We start from the raw sequence: 23,562 nt of genomic DNA on the forward strand, positions 1-23,562 counted from the left end.
AAACCGCAAACCAATATGAGGTCTGATTCCTTAAAATTTAGTCATAACCGTTTTTATAGTTGAATAGAATTTTTACAATTTAAGAATAGAATCCGTCCATATGTCTTGTATGTATTACAGAGTAGCCTTATCCCTCTATAGTTTTTCCAATTTTTATTCCTTGCCATTTTCCATTGCTCTGAAATTCTTTAGGTGTTTCAGGCTATACGTAATATTCTGTGTAACAATTCTATACCCATATTTCTTAAGGACTCTAGCATTTCCATTTTTAATACATGTACTTTCCCTATTTTCACCTTTTCTATCGCCTATTCACAAATCTTGAAAAATGAAAAAGGGAAAACTGTATTTCTTACAATTTTACTTTGTTTAGTTCTCACAATGCTTTTTAACTAATTGGAATAAAAAATTCATGTACTTCCACAAGAAATACGTATATATTTTAACTATTAATACCACATTTGATGGTTACGGGTTAAAAAATTGACAACAAATATTGGAGAGAAAGGAAAAGGGGTCGAGTGTTTCTAAACCTTTATTCTCTCATATCATTATGAAAAAAGAATATCCTTAACTGACTCATTTCACATTTTACTAATACTTGTATCTCTTCTAGCATCAATAATTATGTTTTTAGACTGAACTAAACAGCAAATTTGCGCAAGCTGAAGTTATCCTATTTTTAGAATGTTAAAATCCAAATAAGCAAAGCTTATAGCACAGGTCTTACATATACAGAGTTTGACCAAAAAATACGTGAATGAATTTTCATAGTAGCAATTACTTAAAAGTTACATGTTTGCCCCGTTTGAACAGTATTCTACTATTGCCGCTCCAATTAATAAAAAGTGCCAAAGAAATTAACGAAATGTTGAAATTGCTGATAACATGATAACTTTAAAAAATGTTTTGGTTAAAGAAAAAGAACGAACGACCTCAAAACAAATGAAAACATGCATAATGTGGTCAAATTTCGTTAAAACAGACTATTTAACAGCTTATTGAAGAACTCAAAGTTTCATGCAGATAAAAAAAGAGGCCTAGTAACAAGCCAAAGGATTTCGTTTTCTCCATAACAAGACTTCAAACAGTAAGTCTTCCTAGCTATTCACATCCATCTTATTCATCAGATTTAGCACTATGCGTCTTCTGGATTTTCCCGAACTCAAAATATGTATTAAATGGAAAATATTTTGGTGCCATATATGCATCTAGAGATTTCACTTTGAATTTGATAATTAAACAGCTCATACTTTACTAGTAGTGGCTGAAATAATAGCTGAAATACGAATATAAATTTATAGAAAAAATATAAATATCAGGTGTAAACCAACTTTAATTGTTCTGGATAACGTAACTTATAGAAAAAATTTGTAGAAAAAAATTATATATCCAGGATTTCCGTCAGCCTTCTCCGCTTATTTTACTTTGTTCGGATTGAAATAGTAGGTGCACATATCAACACAAGTGGAACATTCTATGCGGCAACCACTGCAAGTTTCACAGTCCTTTGTGCATCCACAGCGAATCATCTTGAGGAGGCACTAAGGCACAGGGATGAAGCGATCGTCTTTCGCCTCCCAGCCGAAAGCGGTGGTTGGCAATGCATTTCCAAGCCAATCCTGAATCTAGAAACAACTCAAAAAAATATGTATATATAATTTTATAATGATTGTTACCGCATGCTCCTTAGGAACCTTTTGAACTTATTTGCAAATAAACTTGAGGTTTCAGGGCAGCTCCAGTCGTAGGTAACAGTAAAATCAAACTTGTCAGCCAAGGACTGTCTGCCAATAATCTTTATATAATGCTTCACTCGAAAGTTGTGTAGAATGCTGAATTGGAGCTATTGTACAGAGCAAGAATGAATTGCTTCCACACTCGTGCTATGCTTGTTTTGGATGCATCTCTAGAAAATTTTCTATTTCAAGGTTATTGACCGCTACATTTACGACTATGCAGTTCCCTTTGCCAAATAAGGCAGACATAGATAGTATCGCGCCCAGATATAGCGTGGATGAAAATAATATCTTTTGCCTGCTTAAGTCCTTTCTGCAGTTAAATGCACTCGGTCTATATCAGGGCTGCTGGCTAAGGTGGGAATAATCATACTTTTACAGTCCTTTTGCTGACAAAGAGCAACGAGAAGAGCGAGGATATTGGTGTCAGTGGCAACTACATTTTCTTTGCCAGCTCTATTAGTATGTCGGTGTCACCCTCTACCTGAAGCACGGTGTAACCAACGTCCTGGAGCTATGACTGAAGAAGCTTTGTCAGGTCTGTTTGGTTGTGCCCATTGCTCAGAGAGTTTTCTTTGGCTACTTTCACAATGTTTTTCTTTTCGAACTTTAAATTGATTAATTTCTTCTTGGCAACTCGACGAAAGAACACAATTTTCAAAAATTTTGAGAGCACTATACACGTACATGTCGCTTTCCCAGTCGGTAACGCCGGTCAGTCATTTTGGTTCTGTAACAACTACCTGATAAAAGACCTACTGGTGATAACCAGTCAAAAGTGATAATCATAAGAAATTGCTTGAAATTTGACATCTGTAGAAATAATGCTGTTGGTATTTTGTGATTTTCTGAAAGTGCCGGAAATTCTGAACAAACCCTGTAATTTTTGGAACTACACGATTTTTTTCCACCTAGAAGCAACAAAGGAATAGTACCAAATAGGTATTAAAAATACCATCGACGACTCCTCCAATATATATTTATTTTTGAAATAATAACGATAAGTAAATTATTCACTACAACATAAAATAAATCATTTCTATTATACATAGCTCACATTTTGAACAACCTACAATTTAATACTCCCAACATATTTTATACATTATATTGTATACGGTGCAGTGTTGTGGTGAATGTAAGACGTTCAAGTAGTTTATTGAAAGAAAAACACAAACCTTGGTGTTGTGAGCATATCGTTAAAAAGATGTTTACAACAACCGTAATTCTGTTTCAGAATATGTGATTAATCATGGCAATTTTCACTGCTGCGAACGGTGAGGTGAAGAAGATGAAAAGGGGTATATCGGGGGATTGCCGTGTGCCAAGCGAAGATTAAAAGATTTTCTTATAAACTACCTAACAATTTCGAAAACGAGGCGCATACATGTACTTACAAACATCTCAACAAAGGGCAGGTGAAAAGGGAATAAAGAAAATCCCAAGACGAGTCGGCTAAGAGGTATTCATGTTTAGGACAGCTCGAAAACAGAGTCGGATCGGGCTCAATATATTCTTATATTGTTATATAATATGATTACATTAAGACTGCCAGTTTATTTTACAAGGGGCGTATAAAAAGTTTCTGGATATGGATGAGTACATTTTAAATATAGGAATAGTGTCACACTAATCTATTTATTTAAAAATTGTTCCCCTAGTCATTCTCAAAGTTTGTTGCAACACTCTCACAAGTCTAACAGTGAAAGAATTGAAAAGCACCTAGTATTGATAACAATAAATATGGAGTTGAGAAACTAAAGGAAGAACTCGTCTTCTTATTCTAGATTATAATATTCGGTATGTACCGTAAAAGTAGAAGCTAAGTATATCCGTACTGATACATATGAAAGGAAGAAAAAGAGATTCTGACAATTTTAGAAACATATCATTGTTGAACCCAGTTTTATGAATTTTCACTAAAATCGTAGTGTTAAGACTTGAGACATGAGTGAAATTGGAACTATTAACAAGGGATCGATAGAACAGATGGATGCGGATGATGGAGTAGTGGTGACAGAATGAAAGATGACCTACAGTGCTTAATCTACAGTATGAAGACAATTGCAGATAATTTAATATGAGTATTTCAACTAAGAAAACTCAATGGTCATAACCAATCATCCGATTAGATGTAACCTACCTCTCGACAACAAACAATGGAACTCAATTACCTTGAAGTAACAATATCAAGTAAGAGCGAAAACACGAACAAGCGATAAAATCATCAATGTTCAGCAGATATTTGAGATGAATGATTTGGGAAAACAATATGATGAGTACTCAAAGCAAAAATGAGAATCTGCAGAACATACGTAAAACCTATTCTCACGTATGCAACGAAAACAAAAGCTGAAACCTCAACAACAAAAATATGAAAAGCTAAGAATCTAGGAAAATATCTTCAGAGTTAGAATGAGAGGTCGGGATATTAAAGAAGGGCTAGGAATTAAAGATGTTGCGAGAAAGGCTAGAAAACTCGAAAGAAACTCAGAAAACAAATACAAGGAGAAATACTAGGTAGACAGGGGTCCTATTAAAAGAAAAAGATGATGGTGATAGTCTTCTTTACTGAACTCGTTTAGGTTGATTCTAGATGGAAAATAGAACTGCCACGAATTGTGTCACCTATTAGGAAAACAAGGTTGCATTAATTTTTCGACATTAATCTGGTACACATGAAAAGGTAATAGATGAGATGATCTTGTTTTTACTGATTCGTTCATGATGACAGGTTATTGTTTGATTCAAAAAATGAAAACGATTTAATCATATCATAATCTCTATTACATTACTCTATACATTTAATGCTTTGACAATAAAAATTTATCAGTGTATAAAGCTTAGAATTTTATTTAGATACTATAAACTTAGATGTTTTATTTTATTTAGTTTCACGCTACAGTTTCCACCATTTCGGATATCAAGTAACAGAGAAATAAATTAATGCAGTACATTGGCGAACTCGATGAAATTGATTTTACACTATATTGGATAATAATTTAATAGCTTAAATAGGTTAATCAGAGTTACTGACCAATGGAAAATCTCGATAATTTTGCGAAAAACATCACTACAATGTTTACGGTATTCTCTCTCAAAAAAACATTGTGGAAGTTATCAACATTATATCAATTATTAGAAGTAACGCTCTGTTAGGCATATCGCTCTTTTAATACACTTGGATTATTTTCTAGATAAAAGAGTAATTTCAAAAAATTGAAATTAAATGAATCGCGAATAAACCGACATGTATAAAAATAGTTCAAAGCCGGGAAATACCAAGATACATTACAAATGATATAGATATAGATGATATAGATCCATATATATGCTATTCTATGTCAATGTATCAGTGTGCACGAGAATTGATAAAGCAAACCAACTTGACGAACACAAGTCTTAGTTTTGCTGAACTGAACAAATGATTTGTCGGCTTTATTAAATTAAAATAAACAGTGTAATAATGTAAAACTGCTTATATGCACTAAAAACATCTTAACCAGTCGTTACCTAATCGCATTTACTTGTCCCATTCCATTTCACAGGTAGCTTTGAAGGATGGACAAGATGTGCTTCTCCGATAGTTATAATGATGAAAAAAACGTTACACCGGATACATAGGTCACTAAAATGATACTCTCGTAGGTTTTATACTATTTTTCAATTTAGATTTGTAGAGCTGTTTTCGGGATAAAGAGTGGATCACTTTACTATCCTACCATTTGTCCAGTACAGTTTTCTCGGCATCTCTAATCTTGGAATGGGAACAGTATCTGGTTTACCTGAATGGCATTAGTATGATGAGTAAAACGTTTGGAGAAGATTTATTTAATCAGGAATAAGTACACGAAACAACAATTTGACACTTAAACAAGTGCTGTCCGTTCCAAAAAACGTCAGAATTATTTAGATCAGCTTGTATTTTTTAGAAGTATTCTAGAGATGCATATAACTGCTTGCAGGTGGATAAATCCTAAAATCAGAAAAACAAACTGGTTCTAGTTTCAAAGACGTTTACATCAAGCTGACAAACATTCCTAGAAGATGAGGACCCTTTGAAGTTACCTATATTCGTTAAGTTCTAGAACAGTTCGCGTTCTGTCACAAACAGACCGAGTTAGTGTTTTGTTTTAGTCCTGTCCGCTTGGGAGGAAATACGTGAAAGGGAAGGCCTACTCAGTGAATCATTTTCAGTAATTGAAAAAATTATTTGAATAGTCCTCGGATTGGGAATCAGGATTAAATCTATTGGATCACAATACGCATAGTTTAACAATGTTATATAAAGCACCCGACGCCGAAAATAGTCACATTAATTTTCTCAACACTAATTTCATTCTTATCTCAAGAACTTCTTTTTACTTTATACTTTGATTATTATTAAATACCTGTTTTTTAGTTTTTTAAATGTGTACTAGAAGACGGTGAAGTATAAATTCGTGCCTTTAAGAGGCATAGCCGGTTAACTCATTAAAAACAGAAAATGATGATCATAACCTTACCATTTTATCTATTCACATAATCAAAATAATAATTTCAGAGCGACTAATTACTGATTCATTTTTCAAGGAACTCTGTCCACTAAACTTTCGGAGATATCATCTTCTCTATTTCGAGGACTCTATATTTTAATCTAACCCCGTATACATTTTCTCCATCATCTTAGCAAAATGTTATTTTCTCAAAATTTTCAGACAACTAGGTGTCTACTTTCTCAGAAACGACCCTGTTACTTAAATATTTTACCTGGTGAATATTGGGTTTCTTGGTATTTTATGTATACTAAAGATTTTATGATTGTGCCTGGTTTCATAACCGACGATGTTATACGAATATATTGATTGCGTTTCTCTTCTTTATTTATTTGTTCGTCTCTATCAGCAGACGGGTATTTTCGTATTATCATTCTTGTGATACACATAGTAGAGAAAGCAATAAAATAATTTTTTATTGAATGACAAAAAAAATTTGATTCTTATAACATGACAAAATTCTATCGCTTACAAAATATGTTCTATCTTAGTCTTGTTAACATTCTCCAAAATGTTAGATTGATGCGAACCCTGACGACTTCTGACAAATGCGTACGAACAAATAAACGCCTGTTTACCTACGTTAGTGTTTACATTAGTAGCAACTAACACTTGAAAGTTCAAACAAGTCAGAATTTTTCGTGTATCTATTTGGGTGTTTACGTGCATCGAATTTCGAGTAATTTGGATATTTTATGATGGATAACGTTAAATTGATCACTATTGAGTACGAAAATAAGTTACGAGAGACAAAAATTGTTATAACGGAGATACTTTTTTGCTCAAGTGGGAGAAAGTTGATATATAATTCAGCATTAGCAGTAAGTAGTTTTTTTCTATTATTGTGTGGGTTTAGGCCGATTAATGTTTGCATTTTGTCCCAAAATCATGACGCCTTTGGATTATTTACTATTTATCAATAATAACATCATTAACGAACTTAGATAGAATTAAATTATCAGGATGATTCGAAGAGGATTTTGAATGTACTTATTATAAAAAATTGTCTGTCAGGATATATCAATGATAACCAAGGCATATATTACTTGTTCAGTTAAGAATAGGAAACTAACAACGCATTACATCAATATGTTTAATAAATAAAAATATAAGTATCATCCATAAAGTTGTTGAAAAAACAGTAATGGTACATCAGAATTTTTAAATTTATTTAACTTTTTTTGGTAGTAGAGGATTCTCCAATATAATTTTAGTCATTAGGTACGTAGAGTATATACGTTATATATATAATCATTCTCGTGCCATATATCGTAAATTCCGAATAATCGCACATAGTTTTTGATGAGAATATTTTTGTCGTTTCAAATATTCTATTGGTTGAATTATTGGTCATTCACATATTACCTAAAAACTGATATATGCATTTTCAGATATTGGTGATCGCTAATGCTTTGAACAACATTTAAAATCAAACTTAATGCTTGTTTTATGGTTATAAGATAATTAGGTATCCCCAAACAACAGATTGACATGCCATCATCTTTTTATGAAATTCTTTGGAATTTTTTGCCTCTTTTGTGCCGTACTAAATTTCAATATGTGTTCGGTTTCTCCCTATCAACCACAAGTTTTAATAGAAGTTTCAAAGAAACCATTTAAAAAACAAACTTTTCATTGTATCAAAAAAAGATAAAAACAATCAAACAGTTCATTTGGTCGTCTTCTTTCGCTTGTATTCAACAGGAGCGGTTTCACGTTCAAGGATTCAACAAGTCCACTAGCATATTTCCTATCCATTTTCCACTGTAGCACTTCTCCTTTTGAGAAACTTGCTGTTGAAATGTCATTCCACGTTCGTCTGGAAATGTTCCCCAATTCTTCGATAAATCGTTTAATGGGAGTGCAGAAAATTTAGTTCATATTGCAACTTCTTAGATAAGTTTTCGATTTTAAATAAAAATAAATGAGAATTTAAAAAAATAAAATAATACGGTTTAGTAGCAAACCAAACTGAAATTAAGAAATAACTGTAACATGATACATGTTGAAGATACTAAACGACTAGGAAAGAATAGGAAAAAAAGAGTAGTAATAAAAGCAGCTTCTCATTCTGAACCCACTGTTCTGTTCCCACTACCACTAGACCAACACTCACGATTACTCTGTCTGGTGTGCGTTTCCATCACAACGGTTCCAGAAATTCTAAGTTGCAGCTTCTCATTAGCATTAATGTGGAGTGATTAATAAAATATTATTTTAATGTAAAAAAGTGAGGTGCTAATTTTATATTGACTCTTCCCTTATTTGAAATATAAAAAATATTTTTGAAGATTGTTTAGTTTCTTCAATTCTTATTTACTCTATTGTGACTGAAACAGAATAATATTTGATTGTGTGTTTTGGTAATAATACATTCTCGACTATTTTCTGATTCAATTATAAATCAAGATTTTTGAATTGAAATTTTTGCTGTCATTTGTGTGATTGAACTTCACTGTATTCTAAATCAGCCAGACTACAAAAAACGCGGAATAGATGAAAATTCGAAATAACATGTATATATATGGTTTTTGTAAGTTGTTCCGGGATCTGGTAACATACACATTTCGTTATTTTCTATACGTCCGATAGGAATTTGCCGTCCATTTCCATCGATTTGAATTAAACCTAAAATATACATATATGAACTTCATATCAGAATATAAAACAGGTCACATCATTTCAGTTATTTGTACCTGTCTTATAACTATTAAATAAGTTTTCAAACTTTTCTTCTATCCTTCAGATGTGGCCCCGAATCTGAATGATTACATTTCATTTCATAAATGACAAATATAGAAATTCATTATAACTGTAAACCTAATTTAATTTTCAATACATTCCAATTTTAGAAATCTGAAAAGATAGGGATATATTCATTCAGTTTAAGAAGTTGTTGATGTAATCGTCCTGATTTCAGCTAAAAACTTTTATTAGGCTCCGTCAAAGCTTGGTATTCTAATCCACCCAATTGTAATCCAACCCGACACAAGTCCGATTAAATCCGGTCTAGCAAAAAAGATTAATTTGGCTTGGCCTATAAGGATAAAAGTAATTCAGGACATATCCAAATCGTCAGCAGATTTTCTAGATAAGTAATTTCTAAATTTACCGCACAGTTTTACAAAAACGTAACAGGTGTTTAAAATAATGAAAATATTTCTACAATATAATGTTGAATAATTTTAATGATTATTACTATATTGAATATAGTCTGTCTAAATGAGAAGACTTTATGGTTGATACAGGTAAAAAACTTAATACTTGGCTGTTCAATAAGTTTTGTTTTTCGATAAGAAAAACTCGATTTTATGGTTTTCTGATGTTTTAACGTATGTCCCAATAGTTTTGACTCAAAATATTAAACATATATTTTTTTAATAAGTATTCTGCCTCATTTTCGGCTTGCCACAATTCATCATACACTTTGCGAGATAAAAGCTCCCAAAATTCCTCAACTGGTCGGGTCTAATGTAAATTAGGGGCTATCTTGTTTTGCTACGAAAGGTATACTATTTTGATTAGCTAATTAGCCAATTTTGAATTGCCACATATATTAGCAGGACGCTAAGTCCGGCCAGTCATCTCCAACGTGATGTTGCGGTACACACATTGTTCGGGCACTTATATTGCCCGTATTAAAACCATCGTTTTATTTAATTTTCGTATTGACAAGTGTGAAGCAATTTTTTAGTCCATAACAATTACTCTCTCATTCGCAAAATGTATCCGCTTTAGTTAACGACTGCATCTTGGTATCCGTGCTAATTGGAATGGGGTATATCTAGGATACTAATTTCCGCGATACGGTAATCACGCGTTAATTTTCTTATGGAAACCTCGACTTTGTCGCTATTCATACCGATCTTTCTGCTCTTTCTCGGGTAAAAATTCTTAGTTGTACACTTTTTGAGAGATTCAGACATTGTATTCCTTCCGGCTTTTGAGTGTCAGACTTAACTAAATTATAAATGTTTTTTCTTATACCGAATTTATGACATTTAAAGGTAACTGACATAAAAAAGATTTATCTAAATAGTCAAGAAAATGAATATATTTTTTAAAAACTAACACGTGGCTGAAATATTTGAAAATAAGATTTTATAACCAATCGTGCATATAAATTCTTTTTTCTACGCCCATTTCTGTAAACGTCAAAAATCGCACTGTCAGCATTCCTTGTAAATGACATTTAACAATAACATGCACGTAATGATATCTCATAGCATACACGTGTGTTTTGAGAAAAAAAAATTAAACTTCTTCGTTTAATTAAATTACAATCAAATTTTTATTTACGTAATTTATTTGGTCTATTTACACAAATTTAGTCAATTAAAAAACAAAAACTTTTATCATTAGTGAGATATATTTAGGATTGAAAGAGTGATACCCCTAAATGTAGGCAGCACATTATGCAATTTCTTTAAAAATAGGACACGTTTTCTTAAGTAGCATGCATGAATGGACGTAGAAAGAGTATAGAACGTTACACGAATTGTAAGCCCATTAAGCACTCATGAAATTTATGCACTCACCGCTGCGCGGATTCGTGCATAAAATTTTTCACTTCGTGCGTAATGGGTTACTTACAACTTTTGTTATGTAATATACTATTAATATTATTGTTGAAAGTAATGATTTTATAAAAAACAAGATGCAATGTTCGACGTCCAACTTAACAGCAATGTCGGCTTCGGCGTCGAACTCTGCACATACCGTCAGTTTCAGTTTCGATTTATCAACTAATCGTCCTTGTTGTTGTAGTACAATACAAATTATTAATAAGAACACATCAAACTATCTTGACTTTTTTAAATATAAATGAATGTTTAATGTTGTCACGTCAATATTTTATGACACTCTGATATTATTGAAAAAATGAATGAAAATAACATCTAGAAATTTCGTTATTAAGTAATTTTTTTACCTAAAGCAATATAGAATTAAATTCCGTATTTTTCAGTTGATTCATTTTAGTAAATTATAATTAAATATCGGACAGCAACCACTCCTAATAAACCTCTTAACTATGTGGACTTTAATATGAGTAAAAAGGTTTTTTTTTGTAAGAAGAACTTTATAAAACATTATGTTATTGTATGTGTTGAAAGTAATTTTTTGTTTTGTTCGTTTTTTTCTCCATTCACTTTTAACACTTGTATCATAAATAACTGTTTTGTTTACAAAGCCATTTTGATATCATATTAGTATTATCTATTTTTAAACTAATAAAGGAAGGTATTTATCCGTAATCAATAATATTTCTCAGTATATACCTCTGTTTTGATGTTTACATGCCACTGAATTTGTGTACGTGGACAACGCGCATCAAAAGTTTAGAGATATAAGTTTCCTCCAACCTACTAATCTGGACCGTTCTTGGAACGGTTATTGGAAGCGGTTCTGGTAACAGTATTGCTATCAACCTAGTTTCGAAAAGATTGTCCCGGAAACGGTTTACAAACAATACCTAAGTCGGTTGGAACCCAAGTCGTTCGTATAACGATAACCGCCCAGATGGAACACTTAATTTCTATTGTGCAGAATCCGAACCAAGGACGATTTTTTGATGGATTGGATTAAACCCAATAAAATTACGGAGTGTACTTTTTTTTCAACATGGTTAAAATCTGCCTAAAGTGTTTGTTAGTTTTGCTCAATTGTTGGAACCACATTTATAACTGTTATAAAGATGGGAGACAATTTTGAATTCCACTAAGAAGTTTTTGTAGCAGATATTCGGCAGATAACTATCTTTTTGGAAGAAAAATTCTAGAGTTGAAATTATTTGATATTTTGAGAATACCCTTTATATTCAAATATTTCCTCCAAACACAATCCATCTGTCTGTCTACATATTCTTAACATTAATTACGTTTCCATGTCGTTTACAACTGTTGCTGTTGGGAATTTCAATCAGAAACAAAAATAACCAACGGATGGTGAGTAGAAAGTTCCGCAATGGAACTCATGCAATTCTATTTTGAGAATATAAACAAGTTAAACTATTTCAGTTTTGGGATTAATTAATTAGCGAAACGGTTTCAAATTATCTTATTAAATAAATTAAATATTTAATACGAAACTGAATAAGAAGCAATCAGACCGAATAGCGAAAAGAATATATTAGCGTAAAATATATCATCGTGTTTGACATATTTTTAATATCTTGACTTAAAGTTTTGTAGCAAATGCTATTTAGCAGTAAAAATTTGGAATTTATGATCGGGATATGGCAACAGATTTCAGATAATAATACTTTTAACTGAGAATAAATCCGTTTACATTACTCTTCGCGATTTTCTCAAACAGGTTCCAATAATGATTGTTTTAAGAGCTGCCATGAAAAATGTTGAGAAGGTAAGTGGTACCCTTCAAGTGATGCTGATTCCCTTTGCCAAGCGAAATGGAAAAGCAACCGACACATTATCTTTGTTAACTAATGATACCCATAAATGGGTACTGCAATATTGACTACAATACTGGCAATAAAAGAACGGCCAAATTTTTGCATGCAGCTTATTGCTTGTCTCGACTATAATTCTTGCAACAGTATGACTCGTAAATTTGTTTTGTAGGAGGGCTAAAAAATCGGGCAACAATGGCAGACGCTGACGCGTCGCAGCGGCTTATATTGTTTCAAACAAACATTTAAAGAACAAAGTCAAGATTATGGATTCCATTTTAATTCAATAGGCGTAAAACTTTAGATAATTTAAGTCTACCATATTCAATCTTCCATTTTTGTAACTTATCTATCTTTATATACGAGGATATATTGAAAAATTCTTAGCCTACTATAGAACCACACAAAATTTCAATGTCAAAATATTTTATTACTCAACATATTCTCCTCTTAGTTGGACAGGGAACCTGCAACGTCAGTGCGATCAGTTGAGGGGTTGTTAGATTTATCTTCGGTTTTTTGAATATTAGAAATTATTTATTTCACTTAAATGAATGTATACTATTAATTCTGATGAGCAGAGTCATTGATAGGTTACTGAGGTTAGCGGTATTAAACTTTAGTGTAAAATCCGTATGAGAGGGTAAATCTTTGATATCTGCTGAATAACAAGTACAAACATCTAGAATCTATTATACAACTAAATAAATATCATGAAAGAATTAACGCATAAAAAGTGATAGAATCAAAAGTTCCAGTAGATTTATGTTTTAAATTTGAAATTTTCACCGAAAATTGAACGCGACGTTCGGAAATTGTGACCTGAATCTCGTTCTGGGTTAGGATACGTAATCAGTTGATAGGTGATCTACCTGAATCCGGATTATAGTTTCCGAAAAATCCTTTTATATTGCATAGTCTGGCTGTTATTGTTGGCAATATTGTCGGCTACTCGGTCGCATTAAAAATATTACCCGTTTTAAAGCATAATAAGTTATAACAATGAACAATCATTTCAAACTCCTTATCTTACTGAAAACATTTCTTTTTGAGAACCATTTACACGGTTTTTTAACCTGGAGCCTCTGCTGATAAAGGTAATAATAATACCTACATTATATGATGTTTTTCAACTTCATAAATATACCACGCTGGTAAGATCAGTTTGAAACTTTTTGGTACATTTTGCTATTCGCCCCTATTTCTACCAAAAAAACCAACTTCAATATTATTTTTTCAACCATATAACTTTTCGCTAAGTGACATCTGGCGTCTCCTGACCCAATTCTATATCTTTATTTTAGTATTAAACCATTTTTCAACTTTTTCTTAACGGACATGTACAACATACCAGCGTGTATAAAGCCACTTGCTCTGCAGCTTCTACAATAAGCCAGCAACTTCCTGTCCGTATCATATTACCTGTACTTTATCATACGAGCTTCATTCCTTTATTACCTGTTCAACCCTTACCATTCGCTTTATAAGACATGTTTTTATTTTTATTACCCTTTGGGAAGTGGAGAACAATCTATATGAATATATATCAATGAAATAAAATATGATTTTTAATAAACTCAAGAATCTGACACGTTAAAATTTTTCTAATAATAATAGAACAAAGAAAGTTCCTGTTTGCTAGTTTTGCGTATCTAAATGGTTAATCTGACGGAATTTATTGTAGACATGACAAAGTTATATCTAGAGAAAACGACATTCAGAAGCGTTAGGTAAAAATAATCTTTCGTTATTAGGTCTTTTATTTTATCATAACTTTCTATGAAATGGTGTTTGTTTTAATGTTGAGATTTGAATTATTCACGTATTTTACCAATCTATCAAACTAAATATTCACGTGTAAGTATACATAGGTAAAATATCAAGTCTATTGTAAAAAAGTTTGAGTTGAATTTAATTATTTTAAGCTAATGCTGTAAATGTTGTTCAGTGACTATTTGATAATATTCTAAACGCGATGAAAATTTATTGTGAACATTTCTTTTGACTTATTGATATATTTAGTTTTTTCGTTTGGTATTGAAATTTTGCTTTTTAAGTACCTAAGTACCCTTCATACAATAAGGATTGAAATCTGAGGATTTCGGTAGTCTTTTTACTATCCATCCTTAGACAGATACATCCGATAAAATCTTGTTGGGACCATTATTTTATTTGGGACATCAATACAGGAATACAGGAAACAAATTAACCAATGTCCTTGCTAATTCTTCTTGCGGAAATTCCAAATAACTTGATTTCTTACAATTCTTGTTCAAAACTCAATTTTTTCCATACGTTGAGTGTAGCCTTCTCTAAATCAGCGTTGATTCTCATCAATATCGTTAATTTCGTTGGGTTATCATCTACTAGATAGAATGCTGTTTGCTCCTAGTTGATCCATAATTTGTTCAGAAAACAGAATCATCTTTTAGTCATTCCTAGAGAATTCTAAGTTTGTAAAGATGTAATTTATATGCTTAATGAATTTGTGCTAGTGGCGATTGGCTAATTTCAACATTATATATATGCTTCATAGAGATATTAGGATTGAATAGATCTATTTTGATATCTCAACTAAGAGCAGTTTCTCTCTTAGCACTTATTTTTCTTACACTTCTGTTTCCTTAAATTCTTTTTGTATTTTACTCACAGTAAATACTTTATGATATTCGCGTGTTAAAGATAGTCGGTGAAACAATACTACCTTTTTTAATCCACTCTCTTGACTATTTTTTCCTTTTAGGATTACGGTCGTGGATCCAGGTTTCATCACGGGATATGAATCGAAGCTGAAAATCCAACTCATTTTGCTTAAATCGCGCGAGAAATGTTTATTTGAATGCGCTTTTTGTCCAAAGTAAGCAAACACAGCACCCAACGCGCGATTATCTTATGCATGTTTAAATCTTTAGATGGTAAATGCTGATAGCCTATTCTATTTCTCCAACCTTTATACGACTGTCGTCCATTTTCAGAAACTTATATTGATAAGTGTTGGCATCTTCAGGTTGAGGTCGGAAACTTTTCTCTTTCCTTCTCTACTTCCTTATCTTGTGTTGTCATGTTACTTGTTTCTTGTGAAAGTCTTCTATAGTCTTAATTTAATTCTTATGTATTATCCATGATTTGCACCATCTCACATAGGTTATTTAACTTATTCTCCTCGACATATTTTTCTTTTCCCATTTATTGCTGTGTCTAGTTCTATTTCTCTTCCATCTAATAATTCCATGTTCAAAGTATGATTCTACTGTGATTGATTGAGATGCATGTTTAACTGGTTTGTCGAACTTATCTTTCTTACTAAGCTGATATAACTCTTATACCTACTAGTTTAGAGTAGGACGTTATCTACCAATTAACTCCAATGAATAAAAAATTTAAATAATAAATGGTGCGTATATTGAAGCAAGCAAAGTTATATGAAGTTATATAACTATATCACGAAGGAAGAAATTTGTAAAAAAAACTTACGCAACATCTCGAGGATCAATGTGTCCCAATTTCATTCTACAAACTTTACTAATCCTAACAAAAACCTACCGTATTTTATTCAGATGGTACCGACCATATTTAGTTTCAATTCACGTTGATTTCTTAAATTATTTTGTGAGGCGTCTACTCAAATTTTCAAGAATAACATATACGAGGATATATTGAAAAATTCTTAGCCTACTATAGAACCAAACAAAATTTCTATGTCAGAATATTCTATTACTCAACATTTTCTCCTCTTAATTGAATACATTTATTACAGCGAACCTGCAACATCTCTAGACCTTTAAAAAAATGTTTCTTCTTTCAGACCTCCACAGCTTTTATTATCTCCTCGTTGGAAGAAAATTTACGACCTTTTAAACTTTTTTTCAGTTTAGGGAAGAGATGATAGTCGGACGGAGCCAAATCTGGTGAATAAGGGGGGTGTTCTAGTAATTTAAACCCTAAATCACGGATTTTTTCATGGCAACATGAGATTTGTGTGCAGGGGCGTAGTCCTGCAAAAACAAAAGACCTTTGGATAGCTTTCCGCGTCTTTTCTCTTTAGTTTTTTCCCGTAGAGTGGTCAGTAGTGTCGAATAGTAATCTCCAAAAAATCAATCATGATTACTCCATGGCAATCCCAAAAGACTGAAGTAAGAACTTTTCCAGCAGATTTTTGAACACGAAACTTCTTAGGTCTTGGAGGACCAGAGTGTCGCCATTCCATCAATTGTTGCTTTGTTTCTGGATCGTAGAAATGTACTCAAATCTCATCCATAGTAACAGATCGAACGCGATGCTTCTACCCTTACACGCTTTTGGTCAACATTCAAACATTTGGGGATCCATTTTGCAGAAATTTTTCTCATATCTTAGTAAATCTTCTTACCTCTTAACCCTTTTAAATACAGGTACTTGATGATTGCTTGATACTCCAATTTTTCGATTTTCACAATTTCGGTGGACATCTTTTTCTTTTAATTTATTGCGTAACTCTGGTTTCCTTTTTTGACGTCAAACTTTACACTGACACTTCTAATAATTAATTGTTCATTGCTATGGTAACGCAATATTTTGTTTATGCATGGAACTGATCTAGGATAACTAGATATCAATACATCCTCGTACTTTTTTGAATGCCTTTTGATATATTTCCACTATAATAATGTTTATTTTATGTTCTTGATCTTTTATGAGCTTGTCATTTTGTTGCTTTAATTGTTATAGGTTCTATAATATTAGCTATTTGCATATTATATAGATATAACCATAGTCTTGTTATTGAAAGGTCTTTTTAATAATAGTTACTCTCAGAACCACTTTATCTTATCTAGCTTTTATTTAATTTTTTTAATAGTAAATAATTATTTGATCGAATCTTCCTTTCTGGATGAGCTTCTACTATCGTTCATATTTTATCTCGTCTATAAAACTTGTTCTTTATGGTATTTCTATGTATTCATTACCATTACTCTAATCATGTTGATCTATATTGTCACAATTAATGATTTTGTTCAGTATTGTAATAATGTCTGTCATACCCGCATTCCTCTCCATTTATAGTAAAGCATTTTTTTATTTTTGAATTGAGGCGATCTACAGTTGACCAACTATTTACGCTTAAACTGATACAGAACAACAATTATGAACAAAATGTTGGACTACATCTCCTTTTCATTGATTTTAAACAGGCTTAAGATTACATGCGATAGAAGATTACAAGATGAATTTATTGTGGAAAAAAGACGATGCTTTCTCTACGTACCTATTTAGTATTAAATTATAAATAATGATAAGAGAGATATCTTTCACCATAAAGCACAGTGCATTGCATATGGCATAGTGTTCAGATCGAACAAATAAATGCAGAGAAAACAGAATGCATAGAGATCACAATGAAAACACCGATGAAAAGTGTGGATAACAAGTGGTAAAAAAGGCATTCAAAATATATGAAACAATTTTTTAGTGTTTTTATACGTAACAAAAGCATGACAATGAAAAAAATGATGAGAATAAACTGAAAATAGAGGAAGATATGTGGAGAATTCATACAAACAGCGAACTAACAATAATATGGAAAAAGCCGAATAATTCTAGCAAAAAGAGCAAGCAGAAGAAAATTGTGGGAATAGTGAAGTGGAGGGAGGAAGAAAAGCTATTGATTATCTCTCCTTTTTGGAGATAGTCGATGAACAATATTCCGTGCGAATTCCAAAATAATGAAGCCATAACTTTCCCATCTGACTGTTGTGTCTTTGGACGCTTCGAACACGATTCACCGGCTGCAGTCTACTCAGATGATGACCGTTTTGATTTCGAAGTGAAGTGATGTATCTATGTTTTATCCATTGTTACATATCGACGCAAATATCTGATTTGTTACTTGGAAACTTGGTCAAACACTGCTCTGAATCATCCACTTTGAAAAAAGATTTTTCATTCAAATGTTCATGTATAATTGTAAGCACACTGCCTTCTGATACCTTTAAGGCGTCAGCTATCGCACGTAATTTCATTGTACGATTGGATATAACCAATTTGTGGAGTTTTTGATGTTTTTTGATTAACCACTTCAATTGGACGACCAGAACGTTCACCGTCATCCTCTGTACAACCACATTTAAATTCAGCAGACCAATATGGTTCTTTTCGATGGAGCAGAGTCCGGATAACACTTATGAAGCCATTGCTGAGCTTGTACAGTATTTTTTCATGAAGATAAATTATCACACGAGATTGTTTCGAATTCATTTTTTTGAAAATAACAAAAGTAGCTTCACTCAATTGGCTGCCACTTTTTCTGACTAATCAAATGTCATGAAATTTCATACATAGTCTTTTGAGAGCTGGTACTCGTCATATGTATCTGACAATGGCAGCGCTATCTGTGTGTCAGTCACACAATTTATCATTTACGGTCCACTTTTGATTTATTTATTCTTATAACAAGCAAAAGATGTTATTTATTAGATTTTTTCCTGGATTGACTGTGCTTTAAATTGATCTGCTAATTTAAAATTTTTATTAAAAAACAACACTTTCATATTTTTAAATAACTTCGAAAGTGATTATACAATCCGTAGATGATCTTTCCCATTAAACGTTTCAACATCGTGAAACATTATATGAAACATAAATGTGGATGCTTACATGCTGTAATATTTAAATACTGGGTGGAGCTTTTTGTATTTTTTCTTCATTAATCAACAGCAAATCAAATAGATATAAAATCCTTTTATCGTACTAACTAATTCGCATCTAGGGGCTTGTCTCGAATGATATGCTTTATTTTATACAGAGATATATATTAAAAGACAATCGAAATAGGAATTACTTTTATAATTTATGTTATTTGATTGACCTCGATTGACCACGGTGCGAAAGTAATTTAAAAAAATCATGATATTTGAAACTACCTATTAAATTTTTAATTGATGTCTCTGTAGTAACACGTAGAAGGCTGTTACTGAAATATTTTTTTTTATTAATTACAGCATAATAACTATACTTATGTTCAGACTTTTGCAATAAGATGTTTTAGAAAATCTAATTTTATTGCCAGTCATGCGTTGGCCTAACTGATTTGAATATATGAAACTCCATTTTTAATAAATGTAATTTTACCAAAAAAATTTAAAAAAACGAGATTTGAACAAGTATTAACAACAATTATGTTTTCATAAAAATAATTTATCTGACGTCATTCAAGTGTCGATTTGGAATTAAGACAAAGAAAATGAGTAATCAGTCATATAGGGGTATTACGGAGTTTGTTGGGTGGGTCGGTTTGGTATCTAAACAATCGTACAAAATAGTTCAAATAGAAAAAGAACATAAATAAATATACGCAGAAAAGATTAGTAAGTAGAAGTTAACTTCAGGAATTGACTGTGAAAAATACAAGAATATACGTTAAGAATGAAGTTTTTGAGGCAACCACTGCCAGTGTCAGCAGAAGGAGACTTGAATGCCAATTGGAAAAACTTCCGAAAGAAAGTCAAAAAAGTCATTTATGTGATGAATAACACAAGCTTAATACAAAAACACGAGGATTAGGAGAATCATTCGATACTTTATTGTGTGAGTTCAGAAAGTTAGCCTAAAACTGTGAATATGAGGATCTTGAAGAAATACTGATAATGGATAGAATCGTTATTAGAATTAGAAATCGTAAACTCCGAATGAAATTATTATCAGAGGTGCACCTGATGATAGAGAAAACTATCGAAATATACACAGCTGCAAAACAGACTGAAAGTCAAATATCTAAACTCATGGATAAAGCTGTGCAATTAAAACATGAACATGAATTATACATGAATTATAAAAATGTCCGGCTTTTAGTAAAAAATGTATGAAGATGTTAAGTTACAAAGTGACAGAAAATGTTAATAATAACGAGTTTTTTATTGGATCTCTAGGATTGAGTTAGGACACTAGTTGTTATGAAAATTTATAGTTGAGTGTAAACAAGTAGTAAAGTTTAAACTAGATTTTGGTGCAGATGTTAATACGATACCTTATGACATTTTTCAAAATCTAAATTTAAAACATGAAACCTATGAACTTCAATCTGAATTCAAAAGATTATGGAGGTCGCTTTTGTACCGGAGAGCACATATCAATGTAACACTACTTCTTCAAAGACGACTTTCAACTATTTTCACATTGTTCAGATCAAGATAATGGCCGGTTAGAACAAAAACTCATTCAGGAGACCCACGCAGTACTGTACGCAATTAGACTCAAGAATTGTCGTAGGTAATATTAGGCAAATAATTCAAGACTTCTGAGCAGAAATTCACACGCCGGAAAGTTTGCACGCGTCTCTTGCAACGATATGAAGAGGAAAGAGTCAATTCATTACACCGAATATTCAAACAGACGAGACTTGTTTATATTATTATATAATTATAGTAACCCCCTAAAAAACACGGTGAAACCTGTATACAATTCGTAGTGCAATATTACTGCAGGACAACGCCGGACTTTCGGCTTATGATGGAAAATTTGAACGAATTGAGTTGAAAAACACTGAAACACTATCCTGAGGTGTCGCCACGTGACTATTACGCCACGTAACGCACCCGAAAGCTCCCGGCTCTGTTATTCATTAATAAAATTTTTTTAAGAAAAATTCCGGCTTATATTTGAACCATCCCTGTATCAAACTATAGAGTTATTTACAAAATTATATTACTATAAGTATAAATGCATTTATGTCGAATCAGTGCAGCAGACATTTAATCCAATACCACTGATTGCGAATTTCAAGCCAAGTTCCTATATCAGAAACAGCAAAGAGGCGTATCTGATCAGAAACTCAGCTTTGATGAATTAAACCACCTGTTCTTGTTTGGCCTCATTAGATCCTGTTGCAATTTAGTACAATCAAGAATAGGCGCATAGTAAGGGATATATCGAAACCTCATCAAAAGCACTGAAATTCTGTTTATTCAATTGGGGCCGCAAATTGCAAACAAGGCCAAGCATGTAGACTAGTTCAATTAAGAGTCGTTGAATGATAATTATAGTGTTTATTTAGAATTTAAACTAATATTGTTAAGTTATTATCAAATTATTTCTGGTAATTTTCATGGAATGTTGTGATCAGAGATATATTATACATATATTTCACTATATTCAATAAAAATAAATGTCTATTTGTACAGGGTAGGTAGAAAAGAATGCAAAGTACTGTACCTTTGAAGCTTATAGTCTTGAGATTCGCGTCCAAACAATACCGTGACAAATATTTACATAAAGCTAGTGTCTTCTTAAATTCTCAGTCAGTATATTATTGGAGCTGCTCATGCTTGAACATTCTGTATTCGTATTTTCATGTCCTCCCTCGTTGTTGGTAGAATTGGGTAAACAAATCTACCCCATAGATAATGTTACCTATAGTTAAGAGATCCGTTCGATAATTTTGGAGAATAACTGTAATACTCTAATTAACATTATAACAGATGGACTGTGGTTTTAGATAAGAATATTCAAATATTATTCGAGGTGGTGCTATTAAATAAGGGGTCTAGCGGTGTAATAGATTCTATTTTAAATTCATACTCTATCCGCACAATGCTTCATACCAACTTTATTCAAACAATGATGGAAGATTTCTATCAACTTCCTTAGGACATGAGCAGCTTTTTTTAACAGCTTCTAGGCACTCAAATATTAGAAGCCTCTTGACAGACAATGCTCATTGCACGGATACAGTTACAGTTGTGGTTTTTTGGGAAATTGCACTATTCACATGTAATCAAAATCTGATGTGAAAGGAGGCTAACACTATACTGATTTTTTTTTCACTAGGAGCTCATTAATGGGATTTCGATTTACCAATTATACCATCTAAAAAGTTAAAAATTTGACATAAAAAGTCAGTTGGTTTTATTAATTAGTCATCATTAGAAAAATTCATTTTTTTGCACCTCATCCTAGAAAAACCTTAAAGAATTGCCCCAATGCACGAAAAGCTTTCGCAAATAATTGGTCAGCTGATACGAGTATGAATATTTGGTTAATTCAGACAAGTTGTCTCTGTTTTATTTAAAAAAAAATAATTCCAAAGTTCCTCCTATAATTTAAACCAACCTGTTATAATGAGGACGCTCATATTCAATTGGTGGAATAATAGGAAAAGAAACAATGATTTGGATTATTAATGTGTTAAAATGGAAAATGAATGAGCTGTTTCAATAGAGAATGCTCATTACTATATTGAATATACCTATTTATCTGACTCATTCGCCCGAATTTTATCAACGACAGCTGTCGATGACCCATTGTGTTTTCGCAGAGCTCAGTCTAACTAATGTCGCAAGTTTATTATAAATTTTATCAAGACGACGAATATGGAGTCGATATATACAGAACGAATGAGATTAAGTATTGCCGTATTCTCATAAAAAAAAATACAAAAGGATTCAGCAGATGGAAAAAAAATATTTTCCGCATGATAGATATCTTTTCAATATTAGCAGAAGTTTGATCAAGTATTCCAACAACATATCAAGTAGATTTGATAATTACAATTGTATTGAAAGTAGCTAAAAACGCTCTTACTTTATGGGTTAAGCCATTTTTGCACTTGGTCTTGTACATTGTGAAGAAATGTGCGAAAAATTTTAAGCCTAAATTATAGTCTATTCTTATAATCTCTTACTAATCCAGAACTTAGGATGGTCATTTTAAATATTATTACAGAATATTCTGAATATTTTCTAAAATTTTCAAGAATTTATCTGAGTCATTTACAACCATAAGTTGTACATAACAAAAGAAAAAAGGTTTGGAGTGGATAAAAGCCCTCTGTTTTAAAGATTACATAGCCGTGTCATAAGATCTAGAAGTACCTGTATGCCAATATATTCTATTTAGATGAAACACACCA

The 23,562-nt window shown here is 32.0% G+C and overlaps 1 protein-coding gene across 16 annotated transcripts in view; it reads left to right on the top strand.

Annotated features, from left to right (window-relative positions):
* Positions 1-23,562, top strand: part of LOC130447221 (uncharacterized) — a 533,966-nt gene that overhangs the window by 490,027 nt on the left and 20,377 nt on the right. Inside the window, exon 1 of one of the 16 annotated variants that reach the window (XM_056783923.1) lies at positions 6,869-7,092. The exons of 14 other annotated variants lie outside the window; for them this stretch is intronic. The gene's annotated coding sequence lies outside the window, so the exon portion shown is untranslated. Of the gene's footprint in view, positions 1-6,868; positions 7,093-14,939; positions 15,538-23,562 lie in introns of those variants that run through there. One more of the 16 variants, XM_056783924.1, reaches the window with a different exon arrangement.

This window comes from Diorhabda sublineata, chromosome 8 (assembly GCF_026230105.1).
Source record: "Diorhabda sublineata isolate icDioSubl1.1 chromosome 8, icDioSubl1.1, whole genome shotgun sequence".
In the NCBI taxonomy this organism is placed as follows: Eukaryota; Metazoa; Arthropoda; class Insecta; order Coleoptera; family Chrysomelidae; genus Diorhabda; species Diorhabda sublineata.